Raw genomic sequence first — 8,220 nt, 5'->3', positions numbered from 1 at the left:
GCTACACCATTCAGAAGATGCTCCCTGATAGGGTGGGGGCATGATACTGAAGCTGAGATGAAGATGGGGATGCCATCCTGCAGAAATATGAAGATGGAGGTGCCATCCTGTAGGGTAAGAATATGCACTGAATCAATATAACCAGAGCAGTGCCCAGGAGCTCCCCATGTCCTCAAACCTTTTACGAATTGACCCTCTGCCACAGGTGTGTAGAATTACACTAGACTGTATGACATGGATTACTGGTATGGGTGATCATAGCTTTGTTTTCCACATCTGATGCTCCTTTCTTTCTAGAAATAAATCATATCATTCCTCTGGGAGTTGACAATTATTTTGTATTGAAATATGTATATAGTCACACATAATCAAATTCTGATTGTACAGATATAATTTTGTTTTATATTTTCCCCCACTGGGTTGATAGTTAAAATACTTTTCTTTTTACTTTGAAATAATTTTATACTTTCAGAAAAATTGCAGTACTAGTACAAAAATAATCTTTGCCTTGAGACATTTAAGAGCATGTTGCCAATAATATGCCATCACCCATGAGAATACTTTAATGTTTATTTCCTACAAGCAGCAGTATTCTCTTACATGAGCACAATACAACCATCAAAATCAGAACACTGACAATGACACTTTATCACAGTCTCTCCAATAGACCCCATTCAAGTTTTCCGATTGTCCCAAGAATGTCCTTGAAAAAGAATCCACCCCGGGATCACACATTGCTTCTGCTTTTCATCCCTCTTTAGTCTTCTTTAGTCTGGCGTAGTTCCTTAGTCTTTCCTTGACCTTCATGACACTTTTGAAGATAACAGGCCAGTTATTTTGTGGATGGCCCCTTGATCTGGGCATGTCCGATGCAATCTTATATCCAGAATCAAGTTAGGCACCTGTGACAGAAATACTTCAGAAGTGATTCTCTTCTCCTCATTGCATCCTATCAGGTGGTCCTAATTTCAATCTGTGGTATTGCTGGTGATGTTAACTTTGACTACTTGATTTACTTAAGATGGTGTCTTCCAGGGGCCAGAGATTTAGCTCAGTGGTTCCGCCGCCCGCCCTGCAAGTGCAAGGACCTGAGTTCGATCCCTGGTACCAAAAAGAAAAAGACTGCCTTCCAGCCGTCTTAGCAATCAGAATCTGAGATCTGGTTGCTGGGGGGATGCTTGTTTTACAATGTCACTGCTCCAGGGCCTCTCAGAGGACAGCTCTATGAAATACATACAGATACACACATATTTTATCTGTTTACATATAATGAAAACCATAAATTCATCCCCAATATCTCCCATTCCAATCCAACACCACAAGATTCATTTTAGTTTTTGCATTACTGTATTTATTGTTTGTTCATTCATTTTTAATAGAGAGAAACTTGGCTCCCATTAGCCATAATGTCATTTGATCAATCTCTTGTTTTGCTTCTCCATGAACCCTCTCCTCTCCTTGAACTCTGATGTTCCCAGCTGTGTGGCTGCCACCATCGTTCCCACTTCCCTGCAGAACCTTCCTCAAACCTGGGCTCCAACATCCTCCCCCTTCCTCTCCTGTTCCTCCTCCTTTTTTCAGCAGTACCAGGAATTGTTGAACACCTCACTTTTTTTTAAGTCTCAAAACAACTTTAACGGATAAGTTTTATTATAGTTGGTCTTTTTAATAAATGAAGAATCAGTGATTTGGAAAGTTGAGAAATGCGTCCAATGATGTACAGTGTTCTAGTAACACAGGTCACACATTTGAGAGCCAGGATTTAAGCCCAGGTCTATTGGTGATGCTACAGCCCACAGTCTTAACTATTTTTTTTTATTTTATTGGTACATTTTAGATATACATAATAACATTCATCATAGGGAATTTGTACCCGTACATGATATATCTTGCTTCTTTTTTTCCCCATTCCCCTCCTCTCCCCTCCCTTCAACCCCTCTTTCCCTCTATTTACAAAAGCTTTGTTTCCATTTTTTCTTCTATTCATTTTTTCTTGTCCTTTCTTTCCTTTCCCTCTCCCCCCTCCCTTGTTCCCCTTGTCATTTGAATATTTTCTTCCCATTTCCCAATATCTATTATACATTTTGGTCCTTATTTACACTTTTGGTTTCTCACCAACAGCCCACTCTTGATGACATCATGGATTCATTCCCTCCTTACTCTGCCTGGGAAGTCATTAAACAGGACTTTTTAAAGTCAATGGATTAAGAGTGTACACTCCAAATTGCAGCTGTGATGAAATCGGTCATATGCCTTCACATAGGCACGAGGACCGAATTAACAAGGTTCTGAACCTAAGTTGGGGTTCTAAAAATACCAATTGTGTTTTAGAATTTAATCTACTTTGAACTAATTTTTGTGTATGGTATAAAATGGGGGATCCAACTATTTTTCTGGCAGATAATACCAACAGCATTTAATATACAATCACCCTTTTCTCACTGAATTATAATTTCATTGTTCACATGTTATATTCCTTTTTTCCCCCCCTGGTACTGGGGACTGAACTCAGGACTTTGCACTTGCCAGGAAGGCACGGGGCCATTGAGCTACATCCCTGGCCCTAAATGTTATATTCTTTGTTTTTTTTGTAGTACTGTAAATTAAACCCAGGGCCTTCCCACTGAGCTGGCCCTTTTTTATTTTTTATTTTGAGACAGGGTCTTGCTAAGTTGCCTAGGCTGTTTTTGAACTTATGATCCTCTTGAGCTGCTGGAATTACAAGCATGTGCACCGTGCCTAACATGTGTTATATTCTTATAAATATCTATTTCTGGATTTCCTGTTCTGTCCTACTGGTTTATTTGCATATTTTAAAACCAATTTATATTGATATAATTGTAGTGGGTTTACGTACCTTCGGATATTTGGTACTTAATGTACTTTCTCCTAAACTTATCAGCTATTTGGAGGTACTTTATTCTTTTCAAATAAATTTTTAAATAATTTAATCCAATTTAAAAGAAATCTGAGGACTGGGGATTTAGCTCAGTGGTTGTGCCACCTCCCTTGAAAGCACAAGGTCCCAAGTTTGATCCCCGGTACCAAAAGAAAAAAAAAAAGAAATCTGTTGGGATTATAATCAGAATTTTATTAATTTTATATAAGTTTGTGGAGATTAAGTCTGGACATCCAAGAATGAAACAATGAAAGCTATGCAATGCCTATTCATCATTCACATCTTGTTCCATTTACTTATCTAAGGTATGTTTTTGAACACCTACTACATGCCAGGCACTGATCTAGATGCTGGAGGACAATTGTAAACAAAATAGGTTCCTGCTTTTTAAAAATTGTTTATCAATTTTGAGACAAGGTTTCACTATGTGTAGTTCAGGCTGGCCTTGCCTTGAATTCACTATGTAGCCCACACTGGCCTCGAACTCCCAGTAATCCTTCTGCCTCAGCCTCCCTAGGGCTGGGATCACAAGGTGTTTGTTACTACTCCCAGCCCTGGTTTTTTTTTTTTTTTAAATTTACATTCTAATAGGGTGAGACAGGTAATAAGCAAATATATACAATATGTGTTTTATTATATATACGCACACGTATCTATATCTCTACATTGATATCTATGTATCGAGGCTTACATTCTAGTAAGGAGAGGTAGGTTATATAAAAACGGGTTCCATATCCACAGGGTCAACCAGACCAAAAATATTTGGGGAAAAATTGCACCTGAGCTGAATTTTTGTGGTCATTATTACCTAAACAATACAATACAGCTACTTACATAGCATTCACATTGTATTATGGGATTTAAGTATACAGGAAAATGTCTGTGATATGCAAATATCACGCCCTTTATATAAGGAGCTGAGCACCTGCAACTTTAGGTATCCTGGAACCCAACCGCCACGGATCTCCCGATCCCCGGATCCCAAGGCCTACTGTGTGTAACAAGTAAATAAACACATAGCATGTCGGGTGTTGGGTGCCACAACACACAGTAAAGCCAGCTGCAGTGACAGAGCATGCTAGCAGGAAGGTTGTTACTTAATTTAGGGCGATAAAGGCGAGGAAGTGCAAGCAAACAGCCGCCAGCTGGCGTCCAGGGTTAGGAGGTGGTGACAGAAAGGTAGATAGGGGGTAGGGAAGAGGACTACCAACAAGAGCCGTGGGGACCACAGTGAGGACTTTGGCTGTGAGTCTAAGTGAGAAGGGAGGATCATTCTGGCGGACAGGAGCGGTAGCCGGGAGGCTCTGAGAGAGTGGAAGTGGGAAGAAGGGAGGGTTCTGATTGGCCTGGCTCAGTGCCGCCCTGGTCCACCAGACGGCGCTGACCCAGGTCTGGTTATGCTGAGCTGGGACAGCCGGGCCTTTCCTCCACTTCCCAGGATATAGGCTGTGATTTCTAACTATCCTACCCCTGGCCCTTGCTATTAGAACTTTGGATTCTACACGGGACTGTGGTGTGCCCAGCTTCAAAGGATAAATCATGCTGGTACACGTATCATTGTCTGCCCTGCACAATGGTGTTATCTAGTGCCCTGGCTTCCCTTTGCTTCCCAGAGCTTCCTGTCCTCATTAACCTATCTACCATGCCCGTGCAGGCACCAGCGAGGGTACTGATGTGGTCTGGGAGGGCAGGTGTGCTCAGAGTGACAGGGAGCCCCCTTCCCTGCCACTGTTAGGACAACATTATTATTTGCTTTTTAACTTTGCTCTTTATTTATTGTTTGGGTTTCTCATATAAGAGAAATCATGCAATATTTAAGTTTGTGTGTCTGATTTACTTCACTTAGTATTATGGTCTCAAGGTGCATCTATTTTCCTACAAATGACTCATTACCTTTTAAAATCTATAGTGCTGAAAGAAAATAATGTTTTAAAAAATTCAACATACTGGATAAAGAAATTTGAGATGTCCAAAGTTTACAGCAGCACTGTCCAATAAAACTGTAATGAAAGCCATATATATAACCTTAGGTTTAAAGTTACATAGATAGCTGGGCATGCTGGCTCACACCTGTGATCCCAGCTATTTGGAAGGCTGAGGCAGGAGGATCACTACGAGTTTGAGGCCAGCCTAGGCTACACAGTGAGTCACGGCCAGCCTGAACTATATAGAGACCTGTCTCAAAAAAAAATTTACATAATTAATTTTAAATTTTCTTTGTTTTTTTTTGTGGAACTAGGGATTGAACCCAGGGAGTGCTGAACTATTTCCCCAGCCCTTTTTATTTTAAGTTGGTGAGGCTGGTCTGGAACTTACAACTCTACTGCCTCAGCCTCCCAAATAGCTGGGACTATACATATATGCCAATTTTTTAAATGTAAAAATAAACAGGTGAAATTAAGTTTAATAATTTATTCAATTCAGTATGTTAAAAATATAATTTCAAAATATAGTCAATAAAAGCTATACTTAAATCTTCAAAATCTAGTGGCTATTTTACACTAGCAGCATGTCTGCATTTGGATGGCCACATTGTAAGTGCTCAGTCCCCATGTGCTGGGCTGCTCCTCTGGCCAATGCAGGTTTGCAATGTATAGAAACCCGTGTCACTCTCTCAAGCTTTCCTTCTCCTCTTTCTTTCATTCCAGAACTGCTCCCCAGGTTTTAACAAGGCGCATCAATCCCCACCATTTCCCAAGAGTTAGGCATGGCTCTATGTCCTCCTTTGTGATTGCAGGGTAACAAGTGACCACAGACTTAGTAGTCTGAAACAGTTATTGCTGCAGAGTTCAACAGGTCAGAAGTGTGGGTTTGGCTGGGTTCTTTGCTCAGATCTCATGAGGCTGAAATCAAGGCGTTGACTCAGGTGGGCACTTGTCTAGAGGTTGTGGGAAAGATGCTGCTTCTAAATTAATCTGGGTTGGCAGAATCCACTTCATTGTGGCTGTAGATCTGAGACCCTGGCTCCTTGCTGGCTGCAGGCAGGGGGCTGGGGGCTGCTGTGTGTTCTAGAGCTGCTTGGAGGCTTTCTCACCACCCATCCTCTTCAACACAGCACCAGTGCTTAGATCTCTCCAAGACGGGAAAGACGGGATTACACACAGGTGAGCCTCATTGGGAAAGTTTGCAGAATTTTGCCTACGGTGCCCTGTGATCAAATTCTAGTTAACAGGAAGTTGATGGCAACCTCATCCTTCCAGTTGCAAGGTATCTACTTTGATTTCCTTGCTATCCCAGTGACTTCACACCCTGCCATGCTTCCCCTAATTGCCTTCACTGTAGCCTCAGAGTCCACCATGCCAAAACATGCCCCAAAGTCCTTTAGGTATCTACCTTTGTTGTTCTTTGCCTAGATTGTTCTTCCTCAAGATATCTGCATAACGAATTCTCTGACTTCTTCAGGTCTTAATTCCAAATTAGCCTCTCTAGTGAGGCTTTTCATCCCCCTCTCCTCACTTCTTATCCCTCTACCCTGCTTTACTTTGTTTTATTTCATTTCAAATTTTTTCCTAGTATTTTCCACTATGCAACTACTTTTTTTTTTTTTTAATGGGGGATTGAACCCATAGCTTTCACATTGAGCTACAACCCCGGACTTTTTTTTTTTTTTGAGACAAGGTTTTGCTAAATTGACAAAGCTGGTGGTCTCGAGCTTGGAGCCTCCTGCTTCAGTCTCCCAAATAGCTGGGATTACAGATGTGTACCTTTCTGTCTGGCACTACATTTTTCAATTTTGCATCTTTTCTCTCCTGGTAAAATGTAAATCACTAAAACAAGGATTTCCTCCTTTTCCTTTCTTTTGTTCGTTACTGTATCAATGTGGCACAGGGTAAGTGCTCAGAATTGTTTGGTGAGTAGATGATGGTATGAGAGGGAGATGATGGGAATTAAGGTCTTTATATTGTTTGAAGGAATGTAGTGCCATTGATTAACTTTAGACTTTGCTCGGTCACATGTGCATGGTACAAAACCAAAAAGAGGACAGAAATAGAACTATGACTTCGATGTCCATGAGAAGGGAAGGGAAGGGCAAAAAAGAACATTTGATTGAGCCAATGAAAGGTAGGAATGATGAGAAAGCAGCAAAGAAAAGATATGATAGAAAGAAAGCACAAAGCTCCTAGATTCCTGGAGAACAATGGCAGATACCGAAATCCTTTCACAATTCCTCAAAACCCATACAGATCAACAGTGAAAGCAAATTAAACCACTCTAGCCCTCACCTACAACATCACGGAGACAGAGAATACCCGCAAGCTCAATTTACATGTAAATAGAGAGATAAATATCTTCAACTCACAAAGCCAGCTCTAAAGCAAAAGGCAAACAGAGTCGGGGATGGTAGGAGGAGAGCAGCTGGGTCCTAGAGGTGGCCAAACACAGTGGCACCAGATCAGATTGTCCCCAAAGGAGGAAATTCTATCCAGAGAGGGGAAATACAGAGGACAGGTTCTGAGTCACAGTGGCTCAGAGTGCTGACCACTTGGTGATCAAAAGGAACATTTGTGAAAACTGATGATATGTTAAGACACAAAACCTCAGTCACTTTATAAACAGCTGTAGCATAAACATTATCAGATCACAGTGCAATAAGATTATGAATCAACAACATAATTAGAAGCAAACAGACCCTTTCACCTAGAATTTTTCAAAACCCTCAAGTAATGCCTGGATTAAAAGGGCACTATAAACCAAAATGGCAGAATTTCATACAAGAGCAACGATGACAGCATGGATTATTTGCATCTGTGAGATACCGCAGGAGTTGTCAGAAGCAAATGTGTTACAACAAATTAAACATCATGGTGTCTGTCTGTAATTCCACACTGTGGAAGGCTGAGTCAGGAGGATCATAAGATTGAGCCTAGCCTGAGCAACTTAATGAGACCTGGTCTCAAAAACAAAAATTAAAATATAGAAAGGGCTAGGGATGTAACTGAGTGTGAAGGTCCTGGGTTCAATTCCCAGTACCACCAAAAATCAATCAATAAGGTTGGGCATGGTGGCACATGCCTGTAATCTCAGCACTCAGGAGGCAGAGGCAGGAGGATCACTGTGAGTTTGAAGCCAGCCTGGGCTACATAGTGAGTTCAAGGCCAGCCTGAACTACATAGTGAGACCCTATCTCAAAAAAATAAAAATAAAAATAATCAATCAATAAATAATCAAAAGGCTAGGAAAAAAAGGCAAAGCTAAAGGAAGTAATATAGGTATAAGCAGAAATTGCCAGGTGTGGTGGTGGAGACCTGTAATCCCAGCACTTTGGGAGGCTGTGGCAGGAGGATCACCGCTAGTTTGCAGCCAGCCTGGAGCACACAGTG

The sequence above is a fragment of the Heterocephalus glaber genome, unplaced genomic scaffold (genome assembly GCF_053883595.1).
Source record: "Heterocephalus glaber isolate CG9 unplaced genomic scaffold, H.glaber_assembly_v1.0 deba00001689, whole genome shotgun sequence".
Taxonomy (NCBI): Eukaryota; Metazoa; Chordata; class Mammalia; order Rodentia; family Bathyergidae; genus Heterocephalus; species Heterocephalus glaber.
This window is presented reverse-complemented; position numbering follows the sequence as displayed.